We start from the raw sequence: 16,897 nt of genomic DNA on the forward strand, positions 1-16,897 counted from the left end.
AAGGCGCGGCGGAGGGGTGGAGAAGCAAATGGGCGCTTCTCCTATGTGCCCTGGCCGGGAATCGAACCCAGGTCCTCCGCACGCTAGGCCGACGCTCTACCGCTGAGCCAACCGGCCAGGGCCCTAATGTTAACTTTTAATTTTCTTCTATAAAAGATTTATTATTACTTTGAAAAAATTATATTCTTTAAAACACTTTAACATAAATATTTCCATTTTAATATAATAATTACCTAATAAACATAATATAAAAAAGTTCTTGATGGTTCTCAAATATTAACTCTTGTAGATTTTGAATATTAGCTCAATGTAATATCATCTCAAACAGCACATCTACAAAAAGTATTTCAGAGTGAAAATGTATGTCTAGTTTAGGATTGAGATTGATATATTTTATACTTTCAGTGGCTCAGATGATAGAAAAAAATAAGTAATAATTTCCTTACTAGATTCATCTTTTATCATAACTTATACATCAGCATAATTTATGGAGAGTCTCTAATGGACTCTAAAAAAATCTTACTCAACATTAAAGTAAAAATTTAAATAAAATACACAGTTTTCACACAAACTATAATTTAAGAGCAGTGTTACAGTTCTTGCAGTCCAGCTGTTCAGTTCTACTTCCAATGGCTTGCAATATAAGATACACTTATTTCTAACTAGATCCATTCCTATCACTTTTCTCAATTTAAAGGAGTATACAGAAACATTAATTTGTTTCCTTCCTAACCTGTGTTTCATATTTTGTAAGCTTTCTTAAATACACTTCATGAAAAAGTGTACAAATCAAAAGAGCACCAATTAATTAATTGCACACACCTATATAATCAGCATTAAAATAAAAAACTACAACTTAACAGCATAAAAGTATTCTGAGTACACCTTTTCATCACCATTTGTTCAAAAAGGGTATCCACTATGCTGACTTTTAACACAATTGATTTTGCTTATCTTTTTAACTGAATACCAGAGAAAGCACATGGCTTTTGTTTTATGTATCTAATCTCCATTTTTTATGTTGTATTTTGAGTTTCATCAATGTTGTTACATGTATATGTATTTATTCATTCTCTTTGTCATGTAAAAGTTCATTGTATAAATATACTACTTGTATCTATCCATTTAACTGTTGATAAAATTTGCTTTATTTCTTGCTAGAGCTTCCTACAATATGAATTGTTACTCATATATTTTGTTTATATGTCATGGTAAATATCCATAATGACACCTTTTGAAATGTACAAGGAATGAAATTGCTTCTTATGTAACATGTATATTTTTAAGCTCAAAAGATGCTACCAAGTTTTTCAAATTGGTTATGAAAATTATACTTTCACACAAAGTTCATGAGAATTCTCTTTCTCCACATCTGACCAATGCTTGTCTTTAAAAAACATGTAGCCATTCTCATTATGTATAACAGTGTTTCATTTTTAATATAATTTGTGTCTTCCTAGTGAATAATTTAGTTGTATACTGTTTATTAGATTATGGATAAACTTGATAAACTTTTGTGAGGTGTCTTTTTATTTTTTTACATATTCAGTTATTTCTCTTTTGCTTTTGTATTCTAGGTATAAATTTTTGTTGGATTTACACATTGAGTATATACACACACAATCTGTGTTTGGTCCTTTTGTAGTTTTTTTTTTTTTTTTTTTTTTTTTTTTTTTTTTCATTTTTCTGAAGCTGGAAACAGGGAGAGACAGTCAGACAGACTCCCGCATGCGCCCGACCGGGATCCACCCGGCACGCCCACCAGGGGCGACGCTCTGCCCACCAGGAGGCGATGCTCTGCCCATCCTGGGCGTCGCCATGTTGCGACCAGAGCCACTCTAGCGCCTGAGGCAGAGGCCACAGAGCCATCCCCAGCGCCCAGGCCATCTTTGCTCCAATGGAGCCTTGGCTGCGGGAGGGGAGGAGAGAGACAGAGAGGAAAGCGCGGCGGAGGGGTGGAGAAGCAAATGGGCGCTTCTCCTGTGTGCCCTGGCCGGAATCGAACCCGGGTCCTCCGCACGCTAGGCCGACGCTCTACCGCTGAGCCAACCGGCCAGGGCTGTAGTTTTAATAGTAGCATTTAATAAACAGAGTTTCTTAATTTCAGCGTAAGCAAATGTGTTATTTTCTACTCTATGTCCTTTCAAGAGATGTCTGCCTAACCAAGGACATAAAAATACTGTCCTATATCTTCTTTTTCTCACATTAAGAAACTATCTTTTGGCCCTAGCTGGTTAGCTCAGTGGTAGAGTGTCAGCTCTGTGTGTGGAGGTCCTGGGTTCAATTTCCGGCCAGGTCACACAGAGAAGCACCCATCTGCTTCTTTACTCTCCCTTCTTCTTCCTCTCTGTCTCTCTCTTCCTCTCCTGCAGCCGAGGCTCCATTGGAGCGAAGTTGGCCCGGTTGCTCAAGACAGCTCCATGGCCTCTGCCTCAGGCACTAGAATGGCTCCAATTGCAGAGGAGCAATGACCCTGATGGGCAGATCATTGCCCCCTAGGGGAAATGCTGATGGATCTCATTCGGGCGCATGCGGGAGTTTGTTTGTCTCCCTCCCTTAACCAATCCCCCTGCTTCTCTACAAAAAAAAAAAAAAAAAAAGAAAAGAAAAAAAGAAACAATCTTTCTAGAAAATGAAAGACCATTGAAATATCAAGTGAGAATGATGTTAGATAGAGACAAGTTAACATTCAGATTGTGAGCACATTTTTGACCCAATTTACATAAAAATGTGCACTATCCCTACTCCTCACAAAAGGGATGATTTTGTTCCATAGATCTGTACCATAGTATTGATTTATTGTTGGTGTATATATAACAATTTACCTTGATTACTCTATGTCTCTCAGTATAGCACAACTCTTTCTTGTTTGAAGTATAAGTTGTAATATTTTTGTTAGAGTATGTCTCAGATAAAAATAGAGTGTATTTTTGCTTTTTAGTATGACCTTGTCATTTGAGAAAACATTACTTTTTAATGACATATAATTTAAAATGCCTCTAGGTGTGAGTTTAATTTACTGAAATATTTTTTAAATAATTACTTACTAGAGGGTGTCAGAACACTTGTAGAGTATCAGCCTTCTTCAGGGCAGACATTTAAGACTACTTGAAATGAATTAGCATTTCTGCCATTAATGTTTGATGGGAGACCATAGTGAAAAAGATGGATGCTTATATAATTGACATCCTTAACATTTAGAGCTGAATAGTTAAATGCCAGAAACATAATTCTGAGTAAAATGTCAGGACCTAACTCGTAATATTTAATGATGTAGTAGGTAAAGAATGAACAGAAGCCATTTTATATTATTAATAAAATTATTTAAAATAACCTTAATTATTCCCATGTATCATTATAAATTTTTATTCATATTATTATTTCTAAGAATAATTTTTCTTTAATATTCAACTTTTACCAGATTATAGATATCAAGCATGCTTCTGACTCACCTGATTGCAAAATATTTTATTCAGAATGTAGACAGCAATTGTATTTGGTCAGCTAAATATTTTACTTTATTACAATTGGCATAGTATCACCTGGCCTCTGGTGGTGTATGGATAAAGCTCAACCTAGAACATATGTTCAACCCCTCAGGCTTTCCTGGTCAATGAACACATGAGATTTGATGCTTCCTGCTCCTCCTGTACTTCTCTCTCTCTGTTATTCTCTCCCTCTCTTTCTGTGTCTCCCCTCTCTAAAATGAATATATAAAATCTCAAAAAAAATTAGCATAGTATCAAATCCTGCTATATTCGTTATAATCTTTTAGTCTTAGTTAATAGACCAATTCATTCTTCATTAAATAATATACCTAATAAAATTTACCTATATTAGTAGAATAAGAAGCATATACAAAAATAAAGCCATATTGCCAAGCAATTTTTACTAAAAGTTATTAAGAAAATTAATCATTAATTAGCATGGTTGAGAAATAACTGGATGATTGATACCTATATTACAAACCAGTATGTTTGCATAATTTTTACTAAAATTCCCTAAAAATGAGGAACAAGAGCTTCAAATATAATTATCTTCATCTTTAGTTAATAAGAAAATTATGCTTTGAGAATTCTACTGCAAATCTAGTTTTTTGGGAGGGTACTTAGGAAGATGCTTTTTACAAAATCTTTACTCACTAGATAGCCAGAGCTATAAGGAACTTGGGGCAGATTATAGTTCAGTTAGTCATTTTGTCAAGTCTCAAATTCTGCCACTATAATATTATTTACCCCCGTAAGAATAAAAAAGAATTATAGCATGGTAATCAAACTAATATTTAACCATTCCCATCAATATAGGAAAGGTTCTTGAAGAGAACTCCTGGTCTAGGTAATAAGTCATACTTTCACTTTAAGAATATAGTGACAGTAGCCTGAGATAGTGTAAGATATTAGCTGGCATTGACTTTTTCTAAATAGAGTAATCTTTCCTGTCTCTATCTAGGTTACAAAACAGTTAACCAATCTCCTGAGAGTCAGTGTTCCCTTTCATCGTATTATTACAGCATATATTACAGTAATGGCTCTCTAATTCAACTCCAGAGAAACTTCTAGGGACTCCAGAGGTCAAAACTATTGTCAGGATAATTCTTTTTCACTCACATTCCCTCATCTGTGTGTACTGGATTTTTCAAAAGGCTGCAAAATGAGCAATATTGCCACAGACTGAATGAGAGAAAACATATAAGTCCAGTTACTTTCAGTAAGTCAATTATTAAGAAAATTGGCTGAAATATAGAACAAAATTATTCTTTTCACTATTTGAGGGTTTAAAAAGTATAATTGCTTTAAAAAAGTATGTTATTTATGCAATGGGTTTATTTAGTAAGTTAATATCTTTATCAAATTTAATTTCTAATGTAAATATTAATAGATCTATAATATGAATAAAAATACTTTGGACACTCAGTACTGAGACAGTGAGAAGTTTCTAAGAGCAAATAATTTGAGACCCATTGTTTTATAGCATCATTAATGATTAAGTTTTTACTACTATTATCGTTGTTACTATTTCAAGTCTCTTCTCCCTGCCTCTGCAACAATAGAGAGCTAGCATTTTCTCTAGGGATGTACAAATACCTCTCTGTTAGAGAAAGTATGGTAACTAGGATTTCCAAGTCCTTTGCATTTCTAGGAGGAGCTTACACCATAAATGGCTCCTATGATTTATGCATAAGTATTTTTTAGCCCAATTATATATCATCATTTAATTATACAAGGAAGCTGCTCATGTATAGTGCTTTACCAAAACATTTCCTAGTGTCAACACAATGGCAACCAGGATATTATTTTTCCCCTTTTCTACAAGCAAATTTTGGGCAAAAGAAATACTATCTCTTTATTGTATCTGCAACACACAGTATACTTTCTGAAAGAAGTAGCTACTTAATTACTTGATGAGTTAATAAATGGCATGTTTTGGCAGATAAACATGCACTTTTTACAATTAGTCTGCAGTCATTCTGAATTTGTTCACCTCCCATCAAGTAGATTTGTATGACTGCACTAATCTGTTAAAAGACAACTGCCATTTTACTTACTATGTCAATATACCAATCACACATACAAAGAAACTATTTTTCAGAGTGTTAGAGTATTTCAAGACACTAAAATGATTGTTTTTTATTTGCTTTTCAAAGGAAGTAAAAACTTCTTTGCATGACATTTAAAGCCTTTCATTATCTGATTAAATTTAACTCTCATGAGATACAGTTTATAATCTTTTCTTCTTCTAACAATATTATAGCACTTAATTTAAACTGACTTTAACTATTGCTGTTGTGTCTAAATGTACATATATTAGATGCATTTTATAATAATATGGCTTAATCAAATGTTGTATTCTGTTTTGCATATTATATTCTTTGCATATTATTTTATTTTGTTTACTCTGTGTTGTGTATTTTACATGGCTTTTCGATTTACAAGAACCAATCAAGAATAAGGAAGTTAAATCATATTTTTTTTGTTACTGCTGATGTTTTCAATGCAAATGAAGTCAACTTCATTTTACATAAATTTTATATTTAAGAATTTTTATAGTTTTCCTTTTATTTGTTGTTTATGTAATAGAGTGGCCCCTCGTCTATCCCGGGGGTTAGGTTCCAAAACACCCTCGTGATAGGTGAAAATCTGCAAAGTAGCAACCTTATATTTATTTTATTATTTATATATATTTTAAGGCTTTCTTTCAATTTAATATTCTTTTAACATGTTTTAATTAATATCTTTTATATTGTTTTAAATGTTTTAGTTTAGAAAATGCTTGTTTTACCGTAAAAATAATTAAAATAATAAATACATAAAATACCTATATATTGCAAAATCCTGCGATATAGTGAAAAATCCGCAATACAAAATTAGTTATATACAATTTAAAAATCTGCAAAACAGTGAGACTGCTAAAAGTGAACTGTGATATGGCGAAGGAGGACTCTACATTAATTTGGAGAATACCTAAATATATTTTTTAATGTTTTTTATTTTTTTGAGTAAGAGGGAAGCATCAACTTGTTTCACATTTTTGTTTCATTTAGTTGTGCACTCACTGATTACTCTGTACATGCCTTGACTTAGGTCTAACTACAAACTCTGATACATTGGGTCGAAACTTTATCCACTGAACCACCAGACCAGGGCATTAAAAATTTTAATAATATATATTATTTCATCAGATTTCTAGTGATCATGTATGCCAAATGATTTCCAAACCTTCTAAGAACATTGAATCTTGATACAATGAAATCCATTTTTGATTAGAATACATAACCAGAGAGAAGCAAAGTTGATCTAAGCTGCACTAATTTTATCTGAAAAAAATTTAAATGTCTGAAATTTTATTTTATGATTCCAGAGGAATATAATTCACTTTGAATTTTAAACTTACAAGTTATCAAGTCAAATTTGATGGGGACTTTTTATTATTTATTTTATTTTATTTATTTATTTATTTATTTATTTATTTATTTATTTATTTTTAAGTGAGAGGAGGGGAGATAGAAAGACTCTCACATGTGCCCCCAATGGGATTCACCCAGAAACCCCATCTGGGGCTGATGCTCAAATCAACCAAGCCATCCTCAGCACTGGGAGCCAGCACGCAAACCAGTCAAGTCACTGGCTCCAGGAAGGGAAGAGGGAGAGAAAGAGGAGAGGGAAGGGAAGAGAAGCAGGTGTTTGGTTTTTTTGTTTGCCCTGACTGAAAATTGAATCCAGGACATTCATACGCCCAGCCGATGAGCTATCCACTGAAACACCAGCCAGGGCCTTGATGTTTTAATTTATTTAATTTGCTTTTGTTTTCTCAGCAACTATCTATAATTAAAAATATTGAGAAGTGACTCCTGCCTCTACTTTTTATGAGAGTTGAGTTCTTATGATTTGTGCAGTATCAATAAGTGTGATTTAAATTTTCCTGATGGTATGTATACATAGCATAGTATAACTTTTCTTAGAAAGCACAAAAAATTAGAATATTTCATTTTATACACACAACATGGTTTTCCTCTTTGTGTAGTTCGTCCTTAATTTATTTTAAAACACATGACTTGAGAGTATAGTAGGGTTGTTTAAAATACATATAGTTTTCTATTTTCTTTTGGATGGTTCCTGGTATTTTATTGTAACTTAGAATATATAACTTATCTCCAGAATTACTCTTCCCAGATAATACTGTTTAACATTTATTATGTTAAGGTCCAGCTTATTCATTATGTTATCATTATATATATACATATATATTAGATTTTATTTATTAATTTTAGAGAGAGGAGATAGAGAAAGAGAGAGAGAGAGAGACAGAGAGGGAGAAAGGGGAGGAGCAGGAAGCATCAACTCCCATATGTGCCTTGACTAGGCAAGTCCGGGATTTTGAACCGACAACCTCAGCATTCCAGGTTGATGCTTTAGCCATTGCGCCACCACAGGTCAGGCATCATTAATTATATTTTTAATTAAAAACTACATTTTTTTAAACCATAGCTTTATTTACTAGTTCAGTCTCTGTATGAGTAGAAGAATTGTTACAATACTGATTGTCACAGCAGTTAATTCCCTATATATTTTATTTATAACTTTGAGACCAAAATATACAAAATATACAAATCATACTTTCTTCCATTTCTATGTAATTTATAAAAATGATAAAATTAAATTATTATAAATGTATTTGAAGTTGTTTATTTACCTGGAATATCTCATAGATATTCTTAAAATTTTGGCAGTATCACAAAAACTTAAAAAAATTTTAAGTACTTAATTTATAGAATGTTTATAGAAATTATGAATACAATGAGAATCATAGTTTTGTTGTTGTTGTTTTATTACTGATGATAACTTAAATACTTCTCTCTTATCCTTGATAGCCAATCATCTGTCTGCCTCTTCTCACCCAAAACATTCACACCTAGCCTGCACATCCAGGTTTTAATTATACGGTTCAGAGATTTTTTCCTTTGTTATTTTTCTATCTTTAATTTCTTGGTTTGGGTTGGAAACTTATCTTTGTAATTAATAAAATAGAAAAATAAAAGAACAAACTTAAACAAACCAAACAACAATTTTGACAAAAGCATGTGTAAAAGAAAAGTCATATAAGGACACAGCAAGAAGGCAAATATTTGTAAGCCAAGAAGAGTGATTCTCAAGAAGAACCAAATGGGTTGACACTTTGGTTTTAGATTTCTAGTTTCCAGAATTCTAAAGGCCCAGAGGCTGGGTGCTGAGTTCACGAGTAGCTGCATCTGAAAAGCAAGTTTCGGAAATGTCAGACATTCTCCAGGAGCTGCTCCTTATCTCTAATAAGGCTGCCAACATCCCAGGGCATCCAGGCAGCAGGAAGCCCTCTTTTAGGTGCTGATGGAAGAAAAGAAAAAGAAATAAACAGGAAGTTCAAAGTTGATTTCAAGACCCTGACTAATGTACTAGAGTAGGAAGTTATGAAAGAGAATATGAAGAACAATTTTTCAGGGTTGGAAACAAAATATTTTGGGATAAGACTTTAATGAGTTAGCTAATAATTTAGGAATAAAGGTTATCTTGGTACTGTGTCCAACAGAGAAAAAAAACAGTAGAGCTTCTCAACAAAGTCCTTCATTGTAATACATTGGCAACTCAGAATTCAATAGAGATTTACATTCCATAAGACATTTGGATATTTTGGGAGTTTGAGTAGATCCCATACATTCAACTTTTTAATGTGTATGTATGTGTATGAACAGATTCTGCTGACATTAAATCCAACCAAGGCATCTTCTGATGTGGACTTCAGTCAGTCATAATTTTAATTGGTGTCTATGACAGTGGTGCCCCTAATGGGAGTGATTAACAATTTTTTTTTATCACATGACCTAAACATCTTCAGTTGGAAAGGACATTGCTACTGGAGCCTTTCTTATATGGGCTCTAATATCCATTCATTTTGCCTTCCAACTAACCAAAAACACCAGCTCTGAGCTGGAATTTTCCCACCAGTTTTAAAGCAATCATTGGTACAAATGAAAAGATTATCAAAGTCTGTTTTCCACATGTATGTGGGGATAGTAGATTACAGGCAGTGAGGGCTGCTTACTGGAGTCTTTGTATAGTCCAACATCTTGTTGACATTCACATCTTTTCAGAAGATACCACTTTCATGTGTTACTCTCGTACTTTTCATGCCATACCCAAGAGTAAACAGAAGAATGGGATAGACTTAAGAGAATGTTGGAAAGGGAAATCCAGAAACAGAGTTAGACAGTTGGTGTGCCACATGCAAAATAATGCTGCCACTGGAGCAATTTCATGAGCCAATGAGAGAAGACTAATTGCAAACAGATGAGGAAGCAGCTGGAGACAATCCTGAGTAGCCTCATCCAAAATCTTACATCTGCTGGTGCATACATAAAAAACCCTCTCCTCGGGTACTTACAAACCAAACTGTGAAAATATTTTCTTTTTTTTTTTTTTTTTTTTTTTTTTTTTTTTTTTTTTTATTTATTTTATTTTTTTTCATTTTTCTGAAGCTGGAAACAGGGAGAGACAGTCAGACAGACTCCCGCATGCGCCCGACCGGGATCCACCCGGCACGCCCACCAGGGGCGATGCTCTGCCCACCAGGGGGCGATGCTCTGCCCATCCTGGGCGTCGCCATGTTGCGACCAGAGCCACTCTAGCGCCTGAGGCAGAGGCCACAGAGCCATCCCCAGCGCCCGGGCCATCTTTGCTCCAATGGAGCCTTGGCTGCGGGAGGGGAAGAGAGAGACAGAGAGGAAAGCGCGGCGGAGGGGTGGAGAAGCAAATGGGCGCCTCTCCTGTGTGCCCTGGCCGGAAATCGAACCCGGGTCCTCCGCACGCTAGGCCGACGCTCTACCGCTGAGCCAACCGGCCAGGGCTTGAAAATATTTTCAACATCTCTATTTTTGAAGATAGCTTTGCACTTTTTTCAAATTTATTTTTTGTATATTTCTGACGTGAGAAGCAGGAAAGCAGAGAGACAGACTCCACCAGGAGCCCCACTGGGATACACGCGGCATGCCCACCAGGGTGCAATGCTCATCCATCTGGGGCGTTGCTCTGCACAACTGGAGCCATTCTAGCACTTGAAGCAGAGGTCATGGAGCCATCCTCAGCACCTGGGCCAACTTTGCTCCCATGGAGCCTTGACTGCTGGAGGGGAAGAGAGAGACAGAGAGAAAGAAGAGGGGGAAAGGTGGAGAAGCAGATGAATGCTTCTCCTGTGTGCCCTAGCCAGAAATCGAACCCAGGACTTCCATACGCCGGGTGAACGCTCTACTGCTGAGCCAACCAGCCATGGCCAGCTTTGTACTTTTGATGGTCAGCACACACCTTCCTTCTTTGAGTAAAAACGTTCTATTATGTGTTATTAATAATGTTAATTCTAATAATTAAAGGCTGTACATTAATTAAATAGATATGCAGAATTATGTTTTTTAGTTGGGATATAATTGACATATTACGCTGGTCTCAGGTGTACAACATAATGTTTAGGTATTTGTATATATTGGGAAATTATCACCACCATAAGTTTACTTAACATTTGTCACCATAAATAGTTATAAATATTTTGATTGAAAAGAGAACTTTAAAATCTACTCTTTTAGCATCTTTCAAATGTACAATACAGTGCTATTAACTACAGTCACCAGGCTGTACATCACGTTTCCAAGATTTATTTATTTTTAACTGGTATTTTGTACCCTTTGACCTTGTTCACCCATATGTCAAGATTCACCTATGTGTGAAACTCTTAACAGTGAAAAACTAAAAAGTATAAAATTATCAGAATCAAGTTTGCTATATTAAAAAATTTTAACATGCCACAAATGTATATTAAAGTGCCCATTCAAAATGTAGTTTGAACACAGAATTCAAGAGAAAGTATCACAGTGAAATGTCCCACAGGAACTATTCAACCAAACAGATAAAAAGAGCTATCATCTAAACACAGGTGACATATATTTGATCATTTAATATCTTTCACAACACATGACGATACCCAACCCTGGCAGAGCCACCCCAGCCTCTCACTTAAAAATATGCTAAATTCACCTGCTTCTAGTCAAAGACCACTGGGATTGGCAACAGAGGGGCACCCAGGCCTAGGGTGAAACCTTTGCAGGGTATGTCATATGACCTACCCACCCCCACACAGACACAAACAGAAGCCTGCACACACGAGTACACCTGCCTATGATCACCTCTTACACCCTAACAAACGCCTGCCCTCCATGCCTCAATGGGCATAGAGTTGATGCAGCATAAGTGTTAATTAATTATCTTTGATAGATCTTTTGGATGATCTGTTGCAGCTTCTACGTCTGCAACTGCTGCTTCACCTTGCACTTCTATGTTACAGGGTTGGCTTCTTTCCTTAAACCTGACAAATCAACCTTTTCTTCAGCAGCGGTCCCCACCTTTTTTCAACCTTCATAGAATTAAAAAGAGATAATCCCTTGTTCTGGATTAAATTTTGGTTTAAGGGGATGTTGTGACTGGTTTGATCTTTTATCTATACCATCTATACCATAAATACTTTCTCCATATTAACAATAAGCTATTTTCCTTTGATGTGTTCATGAAAGTAGCACTTTTAATTTCCTTCAAAAACTTTTCCTTTGTATCCACATCTTGACTGATGGAAGAGGCCCAGCTTGGGCCCTACTTCAGGTTTTAACACTCCTTCCTCATAGAGCATTTCTAGCTTTTGATTTAAAATAAGAGTTGTGTGACTTTTCTTTGCCAACACTTAAAGACCATTGTAGGGTTAATAATTGGCTTAATTTAAGTATTATTGTCTCCAAGAAAATAGGGAGTCCAGAGGAGAGAGAAAGAAAAGGGGGAACAGTTGGTTGAGCATTCAGAACATATACAACATTTAACAATTAGATCACCATCTTATATGGACATGTCTTGTGAAATCCCAAATTAATTATAATAATAACATCAAAAATCACTGATCAATTGTAACTAGAAGAAATACAATAATAATGAAAAAGCTTGAAATACTGTAGGAACTGCCGAAATGTGACAAAAAGATTTGAAGTGAGCAAATGCAGTTGGAAAAATGGTGCCTATAGACTTACTCAATGAAGGGGTGCCAGAAACATTTAATTTGTAAAAAAAAAAAAAAAAGAAGAAGAAAAAAAGTGCTATATCTGTGAAAAACAATATAGCAAAGTACAATAAAATGAGGTATGTTTTATTGCAAAAAGTGATCTTGAAAAAGTTCTTACCTTCTATGAAATTAATTTTTGTCGCTGACTAAATCAAGATGTGTTCTGCTTGTTAAGAAACTTTTGATAAATTAAGAAATGGAAAAATGTTATACATAAATGTGTTACTATTATTATATGAATGTTTTATTTTAAAGTATTGCCAATCAATTATATTATTACCATTTAGAGTAATAGCAAAATTCTGTCCACCTTCTACTAAAGTAATTTATGTGAGCTACTCCATCTAATGGATAAGTTTTAAGGTATTTTATATAATGAACATATATTAGTCCTTTATTTCACAACCCAGTGGGGTTGGAGGGGAAAAAGAAAAGAAGACTCTGCACTATTCAGTTATTCAAGTAACGGGTGTCTTTCATACTTCAATCTGCCATTATCAGTACATAACTTCAAGGTTACCCTGATATCATCAGAAGTGGGTAAGCTGCACATGAGCATGGAGAATTCTATGTAGCTATTAGGGCATAGAATTCATATACAGGGGGTCCTTGGATTATGACACAGTTCCATATGACAGTGACATAACCCGAATTTTGGTGTAATTCGAAGCACACACTAACCTAAGTCACTTACCTATCCTAAAATAGTCATAAAATCATAATCTAGAACATAAAAACACAACTAAGCCACAGAAAAGGAAAAATGACATAAATATACTATACTGTACTGTAATAACAGAAAAAAATTATAAACAATGAGTATAAAAAAGTGCCATACTAATGGCATAAGCTGAAACACTCATGTCCAGTTTTTTAAAGTATATATAGGAGTAAGCATTATAAACTCAAAACGTCATATGTGGAGACTGTCATAACCCAGAACTCCCTGTATATGATTTACATCCACATTTAAATGTCCAGAATTGTCACATGGTCCTGACAGTACTTTCTCCTGTGTGCCCAGGGGAAAAAATCATTTGTTGAATATACAAAATCATCTCTGTCAGACTAAGTACCCAAATAACATTGACACTTGAGAAAACTTTTGAACACTAATAGAGAATACAATTTTATGAGATAAAACACCACATTTAACAACAATAAATTATTTTAATGTTAAATGCAACAGATTAACAAAGGACACTGACATCATTTTTCTCCTCAAAATAAGATTTTATTTCATACAGCAACTCTGTTATTCTTCCTTTCTGTTCTGGTTTTGAAGTAGAGCAGGGGTAGTCAACCTTTTTATACCTACTGCCCACTTTCGTATCTCTGTTAGGAGTAAAATTTTTTAACCACTCACTGGTTCCACGGTAATGGTGATTTATAAAGTAGGGAAGTAACTTTACTTTATAAAATTTATAAAGCAGAGTTACAGTAAGTTAAAGCATATAATAATAATTACTTACCAAGTACTTTATGTCAGATTTTCGCTAAGTTTGGCAGAATAAATCTTTATAAAACAACTTACTATAGTTAAATCTATCTTTTTATTTATACTTTGGTTGCTCTGCTACCACCCACCATGAAAGCTGGAACGCCCACTAGTGGGCAGTAGGGACCAGGTTGACTACCACTGAGGTAGAGTAATAATTTTGATTTTTAAAATTCTGAGCAAAAAAGCACTCAGTTATAATTAATATCTGCAAAAGACAAATACAGTTTAATTTTAATTTGATACTAATTAATATACCATAAATTATTTTATTCAATAAGGCTTTGTCATTTTAGTTTAATTTATTTCTGAAAAGATTGATATAGTAGCAGGAGTAAAATATTGTCTCTCAATTAAAACTTCAGAGTGATGAAAATGAGCGGTAGAATTGTAAGCTAATAAATTCTGGGCAGTTATTTCATAATCATATTCAAAGAATGTGAGATTCTGAATATGATTATGGAATTGCATACTTTAATGACTTTATTGGGTTCTCAGGAATAAGCTTAACTATCAAATTAACATTTTATATGCACTATGTAAATGATAATTTTATTAGGATACTTACACACATTAGGATATTTGCATATTAAGATAAGTTTTTAGTTCCCTCCTGGGAACACCACATGCTCAATAAATAGACCTGCTTTTCTCTCTCTTTGGCTCTCTCATTCTCCTTCTCTTGCTCTCCCTCTTACTTTTAGTATCTCTCTTCCTTTCTGAGAAAGCAGCTGGTATTTCTCCCCATAATACATCCTTTTTCTCACATGAACAGTTGCTGATCAACACATTTAATGATGCATTTGACTTTATTTTCACAGCACAGTGGTTATGTGATGACTTTGGATAGTGTTGACATCAGTGTAAGTAGTTAAAAAAATGAAAACAAATGAATCTGTTCTGCTAATTATTTAGAATGCTTGACAGCTCTGATCCAACATTCTAAGTCAGCCTTTTCTAAAATGAAGAGATTAACAGAATTTCTTTACCAAAAACAGTTTGGGAGATTTGCTGGAACAAAGTTGTCATGGGATATTTGAAGTAAAATGCTCAGAAACTTTAATCATTCTTCATGTATTCTGTAGCTAAAAAAGGTACATTGTTTGCACTTATAGAAAATTTTTTGTATGCATATATTTCCTAATCTAGAAAACAGCTAAATAAGATATTTTAAGGGTATATGATTGGAAATAAATATGCCTTAATTATATAAAACTACATTAAAATTTATTTAACTAGTAATTAATTTATACCTTGATTCATTAAGATAAAAAAGGCAATTGAAAGAAGTAAAAGAAGAATATAGGTAAGAAAAGTTGTATGAGTAGATAATAGATAAATAGATAACAGATAAACATGTTATGATATTCAAATGAGGTTTTTAATATTTACATTTTTATTGTATTATTATGTGTTAATTGTGTTTCCTGAGCCTTCTGGTTTGACCAGAGAAAAAGTCATAATGGAAAATGCCACTGGTACCCTCATAAATGGTAAATGTTACTATCATTTTCTGAAATATGTTGTTTTTTGCATTTGATAAGGCAAGAATCTACCAGAAAATTTGCAAATTATTTTCAATTATGTCAGCAATAGAGAATTTAACACATGACATCAGAGGATTTTGCAACAACCGGTAGGCTGAAGAGTAAAGGTACTGAAACACAGCTAAATCAGGAAATTCAAAAGTGCAGACTCTTCCCAGATTGTAACAGAGAATTGATGAGGGGATGTTTGCCCAGAAGCTGCTGCAAACAGCACTTTGCCAACTTCCCATGCAATTATCTCCAGCTCTCATCTTAAGCTACTTTCAAATTCTCTTCTGTCTTCCAAACCTTCCTCAAATATCTCTCACTGGCAGAATAACAATTGTTAACTCTGCTTATGAAACAACTTAGACACTGTGATTTTCTAGCTTATCTACTGCTCTTCAGAAAGAAAAATGTATAAAAAGGAGAATTCAACAGTTCAAAAAATAATATAATGCAGTATAGCCTTTGTTGGGCAAAAGAGTTTGTAAAATTTGTATTTTTTTTAGTTTGCTCACTTTTATTGTTAAAAATAGCCCTGAGCAGCCACCTGTGTGCTCGCTCTCAGAGCAGACAGTTGACTGCAAATTGCAGAATGCATTCCTGCTTGGGAGGGGCCATTGTTTTGTTAATGTTTGCTGGAGGAGGTGTCTTTGTGGGCCCAGGTAGTTTTACAGGGAGAGCAGAGAGAATGCAGAGTGTTGAAGAAGAAGCCAGTTTGTGCAGAGAGAGAGGTGTGCAGTTGGGGAACCAGAACTGAGGGGCTTTGCGAGCTCTGCTGAGACTGGTGGGCCTTTGATTTTAGGAAGAACTGGAAAAGATTCTCCTGGTTGTGGAGCTGGAGAATGAATACATCAAGGATTTGGGAGCCCTGAATTAGAGGGAAGTGTTTTCCCTGTGTGTTGCTCTTGGGCTGGGGCGAGACAGTAATAAACAGAATGGCTCACCATTTTTTGGCTCCACTCTTTCTTTACCATATGCCTGAATCCAATGAGAATCTGTATGGCTGCAATGGCGGTGGCCACTGGTTTTACACTTTTTTATTGGTATCAATAAACTCTTCCCTACCTGTATCTAACTTATGAAACACAACAATAAAACATTGCATACTAACAAGCTATGCAATGAGATAATAGTCAGCAATGAGGGACGGTCACATGAGGAACCCAGACCTGGGAACTTTGGCTAGAATCACCCATACTTGGGCACACCAAACGAAATTTCCCAGGAGCCCTTTGGAAAAAAGCGACTA

General features: G+C 34.7%; 1 pseudogene; it reads left to right on the forward strand.

Moving 5' to 3' along the window:
• The first annotated feature begins 8,766 nt into the window (after window positions 1-8,766).
• Window positions 8,767-9,926, forward strand: LOC136306649 (inositol polyphosphate 1-phosphatase pseudogene; annotated as a pseudogene).
• Window positions 9,927-16,897: the final 6,971 nt, after the last annotated feature.

The sequence above is a fragment of the Saccopteryx bilineata genome, chromosome 5, assembly GCF_036850765.1.
Source record: "Saccopteryx bilineata isolate mSacBil1 chromosome 5, mSacBil1_pri_phased_curated, whole genome shotgun sequence".
NCBI classification, from domain to species: Eukaryota; Metazoa; Chordata; class Mammalia; order Chiroptera; family Emballonuridae; genus Saccopteryx; species Saccopteryx bilineata.